A 17996-nucleotide genomic window follows, 5' to 3' on the forward strand; every position below is an offset into this window, starting at 1 on the left:
AGGAATGATGGATGTCAAGCAATTCATTGATAACCTTCTACCTCCAATTGATTGACATCACTAAGAAACCTTGTGCAGAAATACACCAGCATCATTGTAGTAGAGTATAAATCGTTTCTCGTGCTCAATTTGAAAATTCTGATGTTTGCAGTGTTGAAATGTTTTGCAAATATACACCAGTGGCACAGACTAAACAATGTCTCATGGGAAATTTATGATATTTTAACTATACATGTATTTGATTATTGATCCAGAATATACTAGTATTAAAATAAGTGAAGCTGCTACTAGCTTCTTTTCCTCAAATGTAAGTAAGTTAGCAAAATAATAAAATACTGCAATCAGATTTTTTATTACATCATTTGAAAATCACTAGCATGCTTAATGGGAAATTTGTCCAGGTGTATGTGAGCAGGTAAGGTATAAACGGTTCATGCACACTGTGACTTAGTACGTGGATTTATTCCAAAATTGCTTGGTTGCCATGCAGTGTCTGTGTATATATATATATATATACATACATACACACACACACACGCACACACACACACAATGGCTATAATACACAATAAGAACAAGGTGACATTACATTTTTCCTGACAATAGGGATAATGCTTTTAAGTGTCAATAAAGAATATCTTGCTCTCTTCAGGTAATGGCCCTTTTATTTCGGGGAGCAGTCTTTTCTTTTCCCTGGTAGCTTCCATTTAATATTCTTTCCTCCTTTGAAAAAAATAAAGTTCTCTGTTTTCTTTATAGCAGACCAAATATTGCCTGTCTGCCATAGACATCTACTCTCTGCACACTGTATTGTGACATTCTGAATCACAGATGTGCGGTATTTTAAATTCCTCTATATCTTATAAAGAAACCAGGCGCTACTTAAAACTTCTGTACTGCTCACTTTTAGTGATTGTAACTTAGTCCAAATTTAGACTTTTTTAGTTATTAGACTCTTCAATCCAAGAAACAGGAATAATTCTGTGGTTTTATTTTTCTGTAAGCAATTGAATTAATAATGAGGCCATATTCTAGTGTATTCAGAAATATTACTTAAAAACTAATTTCCAAGATCATTTGGTATGAATTGATCTTCTTATAATATAGAGTTTATTTATTTGGTGCATTTGTTTGAAACCAACTACTGCACCAAATAAGCAGCCCATTAGAAAAATTTTGCTTTACTTTTATCGTTAGTAGACTTATTTGAAAATTTCACTTTAGTCAAGTGATTTTTTAAAATAATGTTTGTGCAAACATAAAAATAGTAATTATTTGATTTTAAGTAGTCAGGCTTTCCAGATTACTGGTAAAAACTAGTTGAAAATAAATTTATTGATAATAAAGTTTAGTTAGATCCCCATAAATATGCTATAGTCACCACACAGTTTAATAATATCAAAACCATATGCTTCATATCTCTGAATTATAATTTTTCAGTTGTATTCCCACTGACCAAAACAGTGTTAAGAATGCATCTTTATAAATGGGTGCTAATTGTTCATGGAAATAATTTAGTAATGGACTATACTGGATGTTAATAATGAAGCCAATGTTTATGTCTGTATTTAAAAATTTTAGGCAATCATTTACTAAGTCATTTTGCTTTACCTTGAAGCACATGCTCTGCTTCAGTTGTAAAAATCGACAAGATCCTATTTATAGCAAGAATTATTCTGTTGAAATGTGCTGTAATGTGGGGAGATGTAAATGTTTTCACAGTTTCTATCAATGTGAAATAAAACTAAATTCTGATTTTTCTTTGAAAAAAATAACTGTAGCATTTATACACATTGCCTGAAAATCTCCTAAGCTCCAAACTCTCATTCAGTACACCTGGGTGTGGCTTTAGTAATACGCTCCTACAACTGCTGGTCTGCAGTCCACACTGAGTAGCAAGGCCTAGCATGTAAAAACTAGTATGTAAACTCAAGCACCATCAGAATCACCTGGAGAGCTTGTTAAACTATAGGTGGTTGTGCTAAAGCACACAAACGCTGAGAGTTTATGATTCAATAGATTGGGGTGGGGGAGGCCAAGAATGTGCATTTCTAGGAAATTGCCAGGTGGTGCCTCTTCCCCTCAACTAGCACCCACACTTTGAAAACCATAGTCTTAAATGATTTCTTAACACTCTTACAACTTGAAACAGACTCAGAATGGTTCTTGACCATTTCCAGTCAAGCAACATGCTGTTATAGTATAGATAGCAGAGACAAGGCAGGCTCACAACCTTCCTAATCATCAGGGGTCATATCTGGAACCAGAAATCTAACAGTACAAATCCCAGCTCTTTCTGTTCTTATGCAACTAATTTCACTTCTGAACTCTAATTTCCCCATCAGTGAATAGGCTTGCTTTTTCTGCTTCCCTTTCCCCCTTTGCTTCCCTTCTCATCAAGAAGCCCACAAGAGGGACCAGTAGTTAGTGTAATGGCTATGTTGCTGGATTCCCATGTAGTCGACCACAGTTCAAGTCCTGGACCCAGTGGCTTAAACTCACACTGGGCACGTGTGTGTGCAAGCCGAGGATCCTGAGAGGAGAATGGAGGAGAAGGGATTGCGGCATGGCCATTCCCCCGGGGGGTGATTTTTTGCTCACTGTTTCTATCTCTCTGGCAAGCGCACGCAACCTATAGTAAAAATCTCTCAAAAAGAAAAAAAAAAAAAAAAGGAAGAAGCCCCACAAGAAAAGCTTGTGATGGGGGTGGAACAGAACTTCAGCTCTAATCCTAGTGTCTTGACAAGCCCAAAGATGCAAACATCACTTAACATGACAAGCAAACCATAACTGCCGTGAGAAAACACTGTTAGTCAGGTAAAGAAATAATGTGCCCAAAACATGCTGAGCAAATAACAGCCCTTTGTGAATCAGCATTAGCATAATTACTGAACATCGGTAATTGCTGAAATTATGTTCACTAGGTTCATTTATAATTCTAAGTGAGAGGCTTCTTCACGTATTCTCCCAGCAGGGAGGTGACAGTAGCTCACCAGCTGGTGTTAAGACACTCAAAACACCACTAGCCATCTCCCAAAGGCCAGCCCAAGCACAGGCTGTAGATGGACTGGCATCATCAGATAAGCCCTAAGCTCTGCCTGCCATTTCCTGCCTCCACATCTTTGCTCCTGTTGTACACTTCCTCTTGAATGTCATCCCCTCTTAGTTTAATTCATTCAAGGTTGCCTGGTCAGCAAGATATGCTTATAGAGTAAAGTACAAAAAATGTTTGTAATGTAATGTGGGAAGCACAATGAAAGCTTGTCTCACCTACCTAGGTGGGACCTTTTTAAGGTCAGACTTAAGCAAGAAGCTTCCACAACCACTAAATGCAGGACAAGGTAGGAGTCCTCCCATCCCTGCAAAAGAGCAAGGAGGTTAATTGGTCATGAACAGCACCTTGCAGAGTGTAACAGAGAAGAAACCTTCTTAGACCCAACACCACATGGACCTATGTCATAAACAGAGCTGTACAGGTTGAGTGAGAGACTGTAAAAAGTAACCTTTGGAGCACATTAAAACAGAAAGCGAGAATTCACACCCATTAGTCCCACTTGTCTCTGGCACTAGGAGGCAGAGAATGCACAAGACCACAGAAGAGAGCCCAGAGCTTCACAAAGGAGAAGAAGAATTGGAGTAATCAAGGCAAAACAAAAACAAACAAAAAACCACTTTAACAACATGTGACTAAGGTTCTAGATATTGCATCATAAAACAAATATCACTCCATAGCTCAGGCAAGAAACCTGGGAACCATCCTCAGCACTCCCTCTTTCCCCTGTGTTCTGCCTCCCACCAAGTTTTAAGCTATATAAGCACATTTTTGCTTATGTTCCTTACTGCTCTATCCCCAAGCCTAGAATAGTTGAATAAAAGAACTGTACACATAAATCAGCAAGTCCGAACAGCCCCAGATCTACCGCCAAAAGAGACCCTGCATCTGTCTGCTTTGCTCCATTGCCACTGCTGGATGCTAGCCTGAGCCAGCACCTGACCAAATGTGAACACCCCCAACTTGCATTCCCACTTCAACTTGTACCCCCTCTAAGCTGTACTCCTTGCAGAAGCCAGGTGGTTACTAAAGCCCAGACCAGGGGACACACCTGCCTATAATCAATGGATACGAAGTCATGCCGGGATTCCTTCACTTAATCAAGGTCTCTATTTTGCTTATACCTGTGTTAGCTACAATTAGGCCTAGTGTGTGCCAAGCAGTCTTCTTTGAATTTTCCAAAGCTTATTGTCTTGAAAAGCCCAGTTCAACACTCCCTTTTCTAGTAGACCTTTTATGACAATCCCTGCCCAAAATGTTTCTCCTGAGGCTGAACCGTTCCCTGTCCTACATATTTGACATTTAGCACTTATACTTAATATCGCAGAATGGCCTTTCTGTAGGTATTATATAACTTTGCATACTAACCCATGCGAAGTGGTTTTCTAACCAGAAATACATAACAACCTTGTCAATCACCACGATTTTCATCCCCATTTTACAGGTGAAACTGAGTTGTAGGGAAGTTGCTTCAAATCCTGGAGCTAGTAAGTGGCATAGCTGAGATTCAAACCCAGGACTTTGCACTCCAGCCTCCATGATCTTTCCACGGAGCAGCTGCCCAATTCACCCTATCAATGCTTTGCTCCCCTAGCTATCCTTTTTTTGTAACCCTTAATGCCTTGCAAAGTAGCATACAAATAAGAGTAATATTTACTGTGTACTTGCAATATTCTCCTTATGTTTTGGGTGTAAGATGAGACTCCTGTGTTCAGAAGAGTTAGGTAATTTTTGCAAGAACACGCAGTAATTAAAGAATTGATCCAGGATTGAAACTCAGGCAGTTTGGCTCTTAGGCTTACACATTTAGCCACTGAGCTTTGGCATCTCCCTCTCTATTAGGCTCCCTGGAGAATATTTGTAGGTTGATTGGTGACACCAGAGACTGTCAGAACCAGGAAGGGCCTTGGTGAGATCACACATCTACACCATCCACGAAATACCTGTCTGGGAGTGACAGTTGGCAGTTGATAAGGTTTGATATTTTCAAATCAATTTTTATTGATTTTTTTTTCCTCCTGAAAAAAGGACACAAGTTTGATGGATAAAGCCAGAACTCTGTGCGCTCAGGAACAGTGAGGAAAGTGGGCCATGCGCTGGCTCTGCAGCGGACAACAGGGAAGCAGTAGCAGCTGCATGCTGTCTTAGAAAAACCCATGGTTGGCAGAAACTAGCTCCAAGGTATCTGAACACAGCGTCAGGTAAATAACCAGGCTCCATTTTGCTATCACACAATGTTTTTTTTTCCTGGCAGAGTGGTGAGGAAGCAGAAGCCTTAGTATGTGCTTGGGCACAGCCATGCATTTATGAATATTTATGTGGTCAACACATAAAATCCTGTTTTAACAAACACCATTTTGATGGATTTAACAAGCTAATCTAAGCAATTTCCACATCCTGGTGGATGACTGCAAGAGATGAACGGATGGTGTTTCTGTAAACTCTACTGAGCCAGAAAATGTCCTAAACAGATGTGTGCCTAAATACACATACTATTTTGTTTCAGTATTGAGCCCGAGCTATGTACCTAACGTTGTGCCATTGCTTTCTACTGTGGGCAGAGTCTTCAGAGCCACTCTGTAAGGTCTTGTCCCCATTGGGTCACATAGGTGTGGGTGGCAGCCAGGATCTGAGACAGGCATGAGCACCTCAATGGGACAGAGTTGGAAAGTCTGTATAAGGGCACATAACTTAGGGCTGAGTCTGCTGGGATGGAGAACTGGCCACCCGGAGGCGGGCTGGCATGAGGTTACAGCATTGTGCTGCCATGGCCCTCCCTTGCCTTCTCCGCCTTGCTGACAACAGGGACAGTTGTTCCCATTAGGTTCTTAGCCACTTGGGCCCTTCACACAGGTCTCATATTTCAGCTAGCAAAGCATTTTGACCTACTTGATCACAGTTGATTCCCCCCCAATAAGAAATGCACTTTTACCTCTACTTTATAGTGGAGGAAAATGAAATTCAGAGAGTTGAAGGAATTTCATCCCAAACATGGTTAGCAGTCCCCATTTGGTCATCAATATGAATAAAGATCTTTTCATTCTAAACCATGAGCTAGGGACCCTTAACCTGCTGCTTATTCTGAAGTCCTCTGTTCTAGAACCTGGAAAACAGCTATGAGATGTTTTTCCACCAAAGATCAATTGGATCGCTCTCTCCAGGTCTTGCCACCCTCCCTCCCTATGTCAAAATTGCACCTCCAGGCCTTGACCCTGTGCCTCTGCAGTTCCTGCCACTGAAAAGGCAGAACGTATTTCCTCAAGCCCATTGATGCTGGGCTTGGCCATAAGATTTACCGTGTGCTTGAGTTATGAAACTAGCACAAACTGAGGCCCAAATACACTTGTAGGTTTGGCTTCATCTGTGGCACTCCTGGGATCCATCATGAAAGAAACATGCCCCAAGGAGTTATTAGTCCAAAGAGGAGGAAAGGATGCCTGGCACAGGCCTGAACATGAGTAACGGTAACCAAAGATTTAGAGAAAAAACTGCTGTGACAGGACAAAGTAGTACCTGGCAGGTCAGCATGACTATTGGGTCATAGGAAGAATCATGAGGTATTTGTCTATGCTTTTTATTCTATGTAAAAAATGCATCACGCCTTTTCCAATGACCCAATAAATCTCTTGAGGTGGGCCTTAAAATCAGATAGGATTACCAAAGGCTAAAATGAGATAATAGGAGGAAAAGATAATCTGGAAAAAAGTACAGCTGAATAAAGCCAGAAAGTCATGTTCAGAAATATCTTCTTGCACAATTGGTCAGTGACAAAGGTATTTAAAACAGGGTGCTAGGAGTTGCAGTGATGTCATGGAGCACCTCTGAGGCTCTAAAATGGGTTTACACAAGATTGAGTGGGCAATAGGGAGCCATGGAAAGTATGAGAGCGTGGGAGTACTACAGGAGAGTTGTGCCCTAGAAGATCATTAGGCTGAGTGCAGGATGAAAGGAGGAGGGAGCCGAGACTGAAGCTGAGGAGACCAGATAAGTTAAGAGCCTGTTGCCTTTGCCTAGCTCCGAGGGACGGGCAAGGTAACAGGAATCAGATGATCAGACACCAAGGACTTAGTGTCAGACTGGGTACTATGGGCAGGCTGCAGTGGGAGCCTTCAGTCCACTCTGATTTACACCCATGTCTTCTCTCCCCCTCAGCCCCTCCATGTCCCTGAGCTATTCCTGTGCCTCTTTTTCTTGGGAGCCCGTAGGGTTATTCCTGCTACACATTCTATCACTCCAGCTGAGCGTTAGCAAAAGCCATCCATCCATCTGCTGACTCTACAGAAATCTGTGAGTACAAGATCCAGGGACAGAGGAGGAGGAAGGAGGGGACACTCTCCTGATTACAATATTTTATCCTCGAGCGTTTGCCACTATCCATCAAATTTGCTAACATGGCAAAAATTCAGGAGTCGAGAGTAGAGAGAGGAAAAGAGACACTTTTCTCCCAGATCACCTAATAAAGCTCACCAGAAGTCTGGAGTGGACCAGATATCAAGATGACAGGGGCTGCAGGAACCAGATTTAGGGACCTGGGTCTCTGGGGTGCAGTGGGGAAGATGGGTCAGGAGGGGACTGAGATGCCAGCAGTCCTAGTAGGCACTCCAGGTCACTCTATTTTAATAATTACTCAAAGACACAACATATTTTAAATAGGCAGGGTTAGAACAAATCACACACAAGTTCATTATTCCAGTGAGCAGAGAGTCTCCATCCTCTGGGCCCCAACCCAGCCCTGAGAATCTCTCCCTCTCTCTCCACCCCTGCCCTCCAGCTTCTTGAATCTATAGCTTGCATTTTGCAAACCAGGAGCCAGGTCTGACTTGAACCAGTTAACTTCAACATCTCGTGCAGGGCCTGCCGCCACGTAAGTGCTAAGAAGCATGTGTTGATGGTGGCCAGCAGAGACGTGCACTGCCAGGCCTCCATCGCAGAGCTGCCCTTTACTCCAGACAACTCAGCTCACACAGCTATGAGCAGACAATGCCAGCACCACCTTGCCCATAGCCTCATTTCAGGCCATTTTGTCTCACTGACCTCCTGCTCTTTCCTCACCACCCACCCCCAGCTTTATCTTGGGCTCCCACATCTTGAGATCCCTACAGCTCCTCCACCAGAGACCTGGGCCTCACACACATGCTACACTTGTATAAATAGGTGTACACAGACCATGTACACATGTGTATATGCACCATGCACAACCACCCCACATACATATACATAGCAGTGGGCACACATATCATACATAGCATGTACATTCCACACATGTATGCCATACACGTTACATATCACAAATACCCTACATTTATACCACACACACAGGCTTCCATACCATGCACACCACTCACATGCACATTTATACTGCATACACATGCACTCACACCACAGAGCTTTCATTGTGACTATCAGTCCTCGAGAGTGGCCATTTCTGATCCAGCCCAACAGAGTGGTGTTTTCTTGGAAGGCTGCTAGAAACCTCATTTCTGTGGCTCTTTAAAAAAAGAAAAAATCAAACCTAAGAACATTTTTTTCAATGTGGGCTTTTCAACTCTCAGATAAAGAGCAGGTCCATCCTGGGGCCACCCAGGAAAGCAGGTGAGTCAGGCCTCTGAGAAACAATAGAAATGGCCTCTTCCACAGTTTCGATGCCAGAACTGGACATAAGAGAACAGGGACATGGGCTGAACAAGCCTGCTGACTTGACCAAGCCAAAGTCTAGATGCCAAGTAACACAGATATAAAGCCCTGGATCTAGGCCCAGAGGCAAAATCCAGATCCTGTCCCAGAGAAGAGCCCAAGCAGTTCTGAAACAAACTAAAAAAGTAAATACAGTGCAGACAGAAACTGGGGCTCACTTTCCTGGACCAGCAAGGATATGGGCTAGAGAAAAGGAGTCAGGCTTAAAAGATTAGAGTGGAGGAGACAGAAAGCAGTTGTGGAAAGTACGGGTGGTACAGCATCTAGAGTGGTCATTAATGCTTTCAATACTCATTGAGCAGCTACTCCATCCCAGACACTCATATAACAGTAGTAGACACCGATAGACTCCTGCCATATGGAGTCTGCCAACTTATTACACAGGCTGAGTATCCCTTATCTGAAAAGCTTGAGACCAGAAGTGTTTTAGATTTTTAAATTTTTTTCTGATTCTAGAATATTTGCTTATACATAATGAGGGATCTGGGGAATATGACCCAAGTTTAAACACAAAATTCATTTATGTTTCATATATACCTTATACTCATACCCCAAAGGTAATGGCATACAATATTTTTGTATTGCATGTTTTGACTGTGCCCAGTCATAGGCAGCCAGGTGTGAACTTTTCTACCTGTGGCATCATGCCAGTGGTCAAAAAGTTTTAGATCTTGGAGTATTTTGGAGTTTGGATTTTCAGATTAGGAATGCTCAGCCTGTATCTAAACACTGAGATGTTCGCTATGTAAAAAGAATTTGATTCTGCCAAGTAGCCTCTCCAACAAGAGCCACTATTAATCTCCAAATCTCAAGTCCTGTGATTTTAACTTTTGATGGCACCATGCAGACATCCCTAAAGTTCCCTCTAACATACGCCCCCTCTCAGACTTGCTCTTTTTCCTACTGGCATGCCAATCTTGTTCCTAATTTAGCTCTTAGAATAAGCCAGGTTGTCAGTTCGCTATTCCCTAATCCCTTCTCACCACAGCAATTGAAACTGATGATTGCAATATTGCTGAGCTCCTCGTTCCACAACCTATTGTGTTCAGAGTGTCAGTAATCATCGCCACAACAGCCTATGGGCTCACAGAGCCAACACCAAGGAAACAGCTCCCGTTTTGCCCTGGTCTGGTTTGTTTCAACAAACACCTATTGGGACTCTACAACAGGAGAGGGGAACCAGCCCATTCCTCTGGGCATTCATAGTCCCATGGGAAAGGCAGACACTACTCACTGCTGGGTTATTAAAACAGTACCGAGGAGCCACCTCAAGTGGGTAGAGCATGGGGAACAAGCCAGAAGATGCCTGAACTAAATTTCAAGAACAGATGAGAGGAAGTGAATGTCTTAAGATTGGGAGGAGGAGTCAAGCAAACACACTGAGCCAGATCATGCGCAGATTGAAGCTGCCAGAGTCCAAACAGGAGGCCAAGTGTGGCAGGAGATGAGGTTGAAAGGGATGCTGGGGCCAGCCCCTAGAGAGCCTTGTCAGCCTGCTAAAAAGCCCAAGTCAATTCAGGAACTGGTGGAAAGTCACTGAGGGATGCTTTGTGGAGAAGGAGGTCAGTTATGTGGCTATTACAATAGTTCCAGGGAGAGTTGAGAGAAGGGATGATTTAACCAGGTCACCCAGACACAATTGTTGGGCCCCTCCTGGGACACGTTGAATCAGGATATCGGATGGCAGGCCCACAAGTGTACCTTTTTAATGAGCTGCCCTTGCTCTTAAAGTTTCAGAGCCACTGAACAAGATAAAACAATCTCATAAACGTGCTAGCCAATCTGCCACTCGGCTTATAAAGCCATGCTTTATTATGACCACATCCAGCTTAGGTATATTCGGAGAAGGAGGTCAGTTATGTGGCTATTACAATAGTTCCAGGGAGAGTTGAGAGAAGGGATGATTTAACCAGGTCACCCAGACACAATTGTTGGGCCCCTCCTGGGACACGTTGAATCAGGATATCGGATGGCAGGCCCACAAGTGTAACTTTTTAATGAGCTGCCCTTGCTCTTAAAGTTTCAGAGCCACTGAACAAGATAAAACAATCTCATAAACGTGCTAGCCAATCTGCCACTCGGCTTATAAAGCCATGCTTTATTATGGCCACATCCAGCTTAGGTATATTCTCAAGAAAACTCTTAGGAAAAAAAAAAAAAAAACACGAAAGATTGAAATTTCAGGCATCAGAGCAAAGCAGGCAAAGCCTTCTGTTTCCTGTCGAACCCCATCAGACAAATTAGTGCATCTTCTTGGAGTGTAGGCCTTTCATCAAAATGAACACGTTTTGTCAGTCCAACCAGATTTTAAATAGAAAGGAAAACAGAAAAAAGAAACAAGTACGAGGGTGACTGACCCACATTCCAGTCCAACTCTGCTACTCGCCAGTCCTGCAAGTTCAAGCAAGTTGCTCAACATTCCCAGACTTGAGTTTGAGTTGACCAGCCATCTTGGTTTGCTCAGAACATTCCAGAGTTCTGCTTTGAAAGTTCTGTGTTTCAGAAAACCCCTTGTCGTGGGCAAACCAGGCTGACTGATCATCCTACTTCAGTTCCCTCATCTATAAAATAAGTGTTAATATCTGCCTATGGGGATGTTGTGAGGATTTGAGCAGGTTTATATAAAATCTTTAGTGAAAAGTGGTCAAGTAAAATGTCAGTTCTAGAGCCAGAGGGCACAGGAGCAAAAGTGATATTCCGCAAAACAATCCTATATGGGAAGGTTCTCAGTTCAAATCTGGAGATCTCCCTGAATACACTGGACACACACTTGCCCATGATCTAGGGCTTGCTGAAGGCTGGGATAGATCCTAGCACCAAGACTCTGTTAGAGGTGCTCTCTTAAAAAAACTCTCTTGAAATACACAATTTTTTTTAAAAATGTCAGTTCCTCATTTTGTTTTTCCTTCTATCACTTGGGTTTCCTCCTCCAGACTGCAAATAAAACATCACACCACATTTGAACAGAGGGAGCAATTCAGCTTCCCAAGTACTTTCATGGATGTGAGTTCATTTGATTCTCACAACAACCCTGCATGAGAATCAAGGCAGAAATGTTGTGCCCACTTGATGAATGGGGAAATGGAAAAATAGACAATGACTCAATGGGAGACATCTTTTCCCTCAACCCTTTACATTTCTGCTCAGGGCCATAAAAAAGGAAATTGTTACCCACTTTTTCAGCCCCCTGGGGAGAAGGAATGGCGAATGGGATCAGGCAGGGTGTGACTTTTACTGAGCTACTTTTCACTCATGGGTGATGTGCCATATGCTTTGCCTTCTGCCAAGTTGTTTGGTATCTCCGTGGAGCTATAGGTTTGTTCAGCAAAAGCAAACTCAGAACTAAGCAGAAGTGACTAGAAAACTGGAAGTCTAGTTAAGCCTAGCCCTAAGGGCAAGCTTCTCTAGTTCTATTTCTCCCAGAGGATCTGAATGAGGATTTGGTGCACTTGCTCAATCATTGTTAAAGCAGGAGCTTTGTTTCTCATCTACCTATTGATCCTTTGCCAGAGGACCCAGTGAAACAGGGCAGGGGAGAGGACTGGCGGGCAGGCAGAGGCATGGTTGTACACAGGCATAACAACTAGACTCCCATGTTGCTAACACTGACTGGCCTGGGGTGACCTAATGACTCAGCTGCCAAGCTAGACTTGAACCCATGGCTACTGCTTCTAAATCCAATGTGCTTTTCCCCACACTATGCAGCTGCACCCTGGAAAACACACCTCGTAGGAATTCAATCAATTCTTGTTAACACCCTCGCCCCAGACAAGCAGCCTGGAAAAAATCTGTTTTAGGCAACACGATCAGCCTTTTGCTGTCGTTCATTAAGGGTTTAGCAGTTCTGTATTGATTTCCTTACAGCTGCCTCTGAACTTTAATTCCTGAAGCAGAAAAACAAGGCTTTGTCTGCGACATTTCCTGTCCAAGTGGCGGGTAACAACCATTCCTAAGATGCTGATTTCCCCAGCGATCTGCAAACCACAGGATACCTGCAACATGTCCTTTGTCTATTCCAAAGAGTGATTTCTGTAGCTGCAGGAGGTCCCTTCTATGCCTCCACCTCCATCCCAAGCCAGCAGTGCCTCCAAACTTCAGCTTTTAAAAATCCAATGACCACCGCCTTTGCTCACATTGACTTACAGCTACAGGCTTTAAGAAAGTGCCATGTTGTATTTATATCATGTTTGTCGCAGCCAGGTTTCTCTTATTAATTCCTAGGATTGGAAAGGACCTCAACAATCTTCTCACCAAGCCTCTATTTTATCCCCTCTACAACATCCCCACCAAGTGGCCATTCTGGTTCAGCTTAAACACCTCAAAGGACAGGAAACTCACCCCCTCTGGAGGAAACCTACTATATCTCAGGAAAACTGAGAGAAAAAAAAAAACCTTTCTGTACAATCAAAATCTGCCTTCCTGGAGGCCACACAGGGGAGCAGCAGTAAAACACAGTGCTCTGTGAGGCTGGTCAATAGGGGTAGCTTCCAGGTTTAAAACCAGAAGAGACCTTTCCTGAGTGTGTCAGACACACATGTGCCCATCATAGGGCTGGCTGAGGCTGGAGGTAAATAGTGGTATTAAGAACCTGTTGGAGGTGCTGTCTTTCTGCCAATCTTGATCAAGGCAAAAATAAATAACATTTAAAAAAAAATCTGCCTTCCTAAAACATCAGCCTTTCAACTAGACCCAACATATCAGAGCATCTAGAAAGGACAGGATACTTCTGACCACCAGTGAATAATACCCTATAATGTGGCACATCACAGTTGCTTGATATTTGTTGAATTAATGAACGAATGAGGTCAATAGTTACTGAATATATAACCGGAGTCATGCATCATACTAGGGTCACATGACACTCTCAAACAGGAACAAACTAGGGACCAGCAGTTGGCATAATGGCTATGTTGCTAGACTCCCATGTAGTCAACCGCGGTTCGAGTCTCGGACCTGGTGGCTTAAACTCACACCAGGCACACGTGTGCGTGCCAAAAATCTTAAGAGGAAAATGGAGGAGAAGGGATTGCAGCATGGCCATCCCCCCAGGGGGTGATTTCTTGCTTTCTATCTCTCTGTGTCTGTCTTTCTAGCAAGTGCATGCATCCTATAGCAAAAACCTCAAAAAAAAAAAAAAAGGAACAAACTGTGTTAATACAGAATCAGCCAAACAATCACTTACCTGATTGTGCTCACTCTAAATTCCAGGCTTGAGTCTAACTAGGTATAGGGCCATCATTTCCAGGTATGTCTGAGGGCTTTTTAACTCCGGGTCCATAAGGACAACAGGGAGATTTATTGAGCTTCTAAACCCATGAAGAACTAAGAGCTGAACAGAGCTTGTGTGGTTAATGTATAATGGTTAACATGGACTCCAGTGCCACAAACTAGGTGGACAACTCTGAGTGACTCAGGCCCTCTGAACTTCAGTCTTTTCATGTGTCAAGTGCGGTGACAATAAGTCCTACCTCCTGGTGTTGTTATGAAGATTGAGTTAATAAAGGTGCTTGAAATAAATATCAGCTGATGTTTTTCATCACATTGTATGAACAGACCAGCCTGTTCTCTTCTCTGCCAGCCTCCTGTTCTTCCCCATTGAAGACCTGGATCAGATTCACAACACCTGTGTAGATGAACAAAACACCTCCAAGGTGGGCTTCTCTGAGGTTTCTTATATCTTTTATATATCTTTATCCTCCCCCCAAAAAACTGGGGTCCAGCAGTAGTGTAGTGGTTAAGGTGTTGAATTCTCCACATGGTCAACCATGGTTCAAGTCCCAGATCTGGCACCAGGTGCATGTACGTGGGTGCCCAAAATCCCAGGAGAATGGAGAAGGAATTATAGCATGGCCATCCCCACCCTGAAAGGTGATTTCTTATCTTCCTTCTCACTCTCTGTCTCTCTGGCAAACACACATACCCTATGGCAAAAACCTAAAAAATTGTTTTGAGTTCCTACTATGGGTCAAGCATTGTGCTATATGCATCTTCCTATCCCCATTGTATAAACCAAGAAATTGAGGCTCAGAGAGCTTAAGTAACCTCCCAAGAATATACAGCTAATCAGTGGCAGAGATAGATCCAATTAGAGTTGCCTACTCCAGAGGCTGTGTTTTCTGCACTCTTCAGTGCTTTCTAAAAATTGAGCATATCTTTTAAGTTGCAGAGGGAGAATAAAATCAGGTAAGACATTTCCCATCAGAGAAGCAAATTTCTCATACACATCAAAAAGGCCTCAAGAGAGCCCTGCTCCCAAGCACACTCCTTCCATCTCTGTAGTTAGAAAGCATGGAAGTAATGATGCTGGTATCAGTGGCTCACAGGCTTCAGTAAGCCAAGTGGTCACTCAGTTGCCAGTGGCAGCCTGCCTATTAGAGCAGGGCCCAGGAGACAACTGATGCCCAATCCTGGTTCTAAGGTACAGTCAAGGAAATTACATTCTCAGATGATTCTGAGAGTAATGTTGGGGTCCTACACTCACTAGCCTGAACCCCTTACCTACCACAATCAGCAACATTGAGAGCTCTGCCTTCTGCTCTTGGTCTAGTGTTCCAAGCCACTGTTCCAATGGCTATGTTCTTAGACTCCTCATAAAAGCTAAGACTCATTGGCCCTTGCTGTCCTCCCCCTTGGCGTCCAGAACAGCTCATTGATAACCTGAACTATAACCACTCTCAAATGGGTCAGTGTCCCACCTGCCCTAATGGATGAGTCTGGAACCAGACTCACTGCTCAGCACACACTACCACTACCCATTCCTGCCTCAGCTACAAAGCCATAAATAGGGTACAGTTGGGAGAAAGAAGATAGCCAAGAAGCTCAGCTGGGAGACCTTTGCAATCACTCAGGTGAAAGATAAAAATGGATAGTAAGGCTAGAGAGGAAGGAACAGCCAAGATACTACAATAGTAAGAATGGGATACAATGACCAATGGTATGCTGGCCACAATCTTGTTGGAACATCAGGGCAGCTTCTACAATGCTCCCAATGAGCCTCAGTGCCTGGTGTTCTTGCACTTGATATTCATGTAATTACACCACTTGAAGGGGGTTGGACCTTGACTTGCTTCTAACAAATACTGTAGAAGGGATGGGAAGTTACTTTTGCTATTAGATTATCAAAAAAATTTTCTCCCATCTTTCTGGTCTCATGTCACTGACTCTGATGATTTAAGCTGCCCTGTGGAGAGGTTCATATGGCAAGAAACTGAGGGAGGCCTCCAGCTATTTCTAATAATGAAGTGAATACTAACAATAACCACATGAGTAAATGTGGAACTTTCCCCCTTGAGGTTTGAGATGATTGCAGCCCCAGCTGATGCTTTAATTGAAGACTTGTAAGTAACCTTGAACCAGAGGACCCAGCTAAGATGCTTCCAATTCCTCTCCAACAAAAATTGAGCTAATAAATGTTTTAGGTTTCATGATCCGAAACTTTGAGGTAATCTGTCATGCAGCCATAGACAGCCAATAACAACAGAGAATTGAACAAGGCATGGCTTTTCAACACACAAGGAGTTTGGCATGACCAATTATTGGGTCTTCTAAAAAATCACAATGCATTTTTGCATAGAAAAACAGAAAATACATCATGTCTTTTCTGACGTCCCAATAGATATCCAGGGTGAAAGAGAGAAAAGAATTCATCACAGTACCCACATTCTTTTGTGTGGTTTTTTTTTTGGGGGGGGGAGGTATTTTGCTATAGGGTATGTGTGCTCACCAGAAAGACAGAGAGAGACAGAGAGACAGAAAGCGAGAAATCACACCCCAAGAGGGATGGCCATGCTGCAGTCCCTTCTCCTCCATTCTCCTCTTGGGACCTTGGACATGCATGCACACATATCTGGTGTGAGTTTAAGACATGAGGTCCGAGACTCCGACCGCGGTCGACTACATGGGAGTCCAGGACATAGCCATTACATCAACTGCTGGTCCCCCCCACATTCTTAATGTGGGAGATTACATGGACATAGATGTCATTACTGAGTCTAGGGACTCCTTCAGTTTTGAAGGAGAAAAATCAAAATGAACTTTGGCCATGTTAAACTTGAAATGCCTGAGAGATGCAAATGCTTGAGCCCAAAAGACAGTTGGATGATGACATGATACTGAAGCACAGAGGAACAATTTTGGCAAGAGAGAACAATTTGGGAGTCATCAAGACCTTCCCTCTGGAGCTAGTTGGAATAAGTTATTTCCTTACCCACATGACAGTTTTTGAAGAATTTTAGAGTTCTCATGTCTCCCACGAGTCTGGCTTAACCATGTCTACTTTATACACTTTTTCTCAGATAATTTAGTTCTGAGTGCCCAACCTGACTCTGAACTTGTCAAATAAAAATTTTATTTCACCAATTCTACTTATAATGAAGTGACTGTGAACAACTTAATTTTGGGTTTCCTCATCTGTAAAACAGTTTATTTTGTAGCACACACACACACACAAATCCATGGAAGGAATTTAGCAGTGTGCTTAGCACATAGTATGTATTCAATAAATGTTGATAATTACAACATCTGGAAGAGTGCTACCCATATTATACAAGCAACATTTATAATTTAGAATTTCCTAGTATCCACATTTTAAAAAATAAAGAAACAGGAGGAATTCGTTTTAATCATATATTTTATTTGGCCCAATATATCTAAAATGTCACTTCAACATGCAATCATGGTTAAAAATTTTAATAAAATAACTTTACATCCTTTTTCATTCTAAGTCTTTGAAATCCAATGTGGGGCTTTTTTGTTTTATTTTTTTCCCAATAAAAACTGTATTTAGCTCATTTAGAAAAAATCAGTAAAATAAATTTCAATTGCAATTTCACATGTATTAAAAATACAAATGATATTTATAATAATAACTTACAGATACAAATTAATGATAATCTACAGTTTCAAAGAAGATTGTAAACACTTTGCACACTAGTTAGTTCTTACTTACAGGCAAAGGGCTCTTTGGATGACAGATAAATGAGCAGATATACACTACTGTGGCCTATTTCAGGCAATATTTAAAAAAGGATTTTGATTTGTTTTTCTCTTGTAAGTAAGCAAAAGTTTATCATTCATAATCTGTTTTTCTTTATATTCACACCCACCATCCACCACCCACTGTCTACCAACCACTTTTCTCCTTACTGTCACTAGCATCCACACAAATCTGCTCCACCATCACTTCTTCAGATCTCTCAACTACTGCCATGAAGTAAAGATACTTAATAAAATTCGAGAGGTTTTTTGGGTT

The 17996-nt window shown here is 42.4% G+C and overlaps 1 pseudogene; it reads left to right on the forward strand.

Annotated features, from left to right (window-relative positions):
• Positions 1-55, forward strand: part of LOC102500272 (acyl-protein thioesterase 1 pseudogene) — a 529-nt pseudogene extending 474 nt beyond the window's left edge.
• Positions 56-17996: the final 17941 nt, after the last annotated feature.

Source organism: Tupaia chinensis, unplaced genomic scaffold, assembly GCF_000334495.1.
Source record: "Tupaia chinensis unplaced genomic scaffold, TupChi_1.0 Scaffold000216_1, whole genome shotgun sequence".
Lineage (NCBI taxonomy): Eukaryota > Metazoa > Chordata > Mammalia > Scandentia > Tupaiidae > Tupaia > Tupaia belangeri.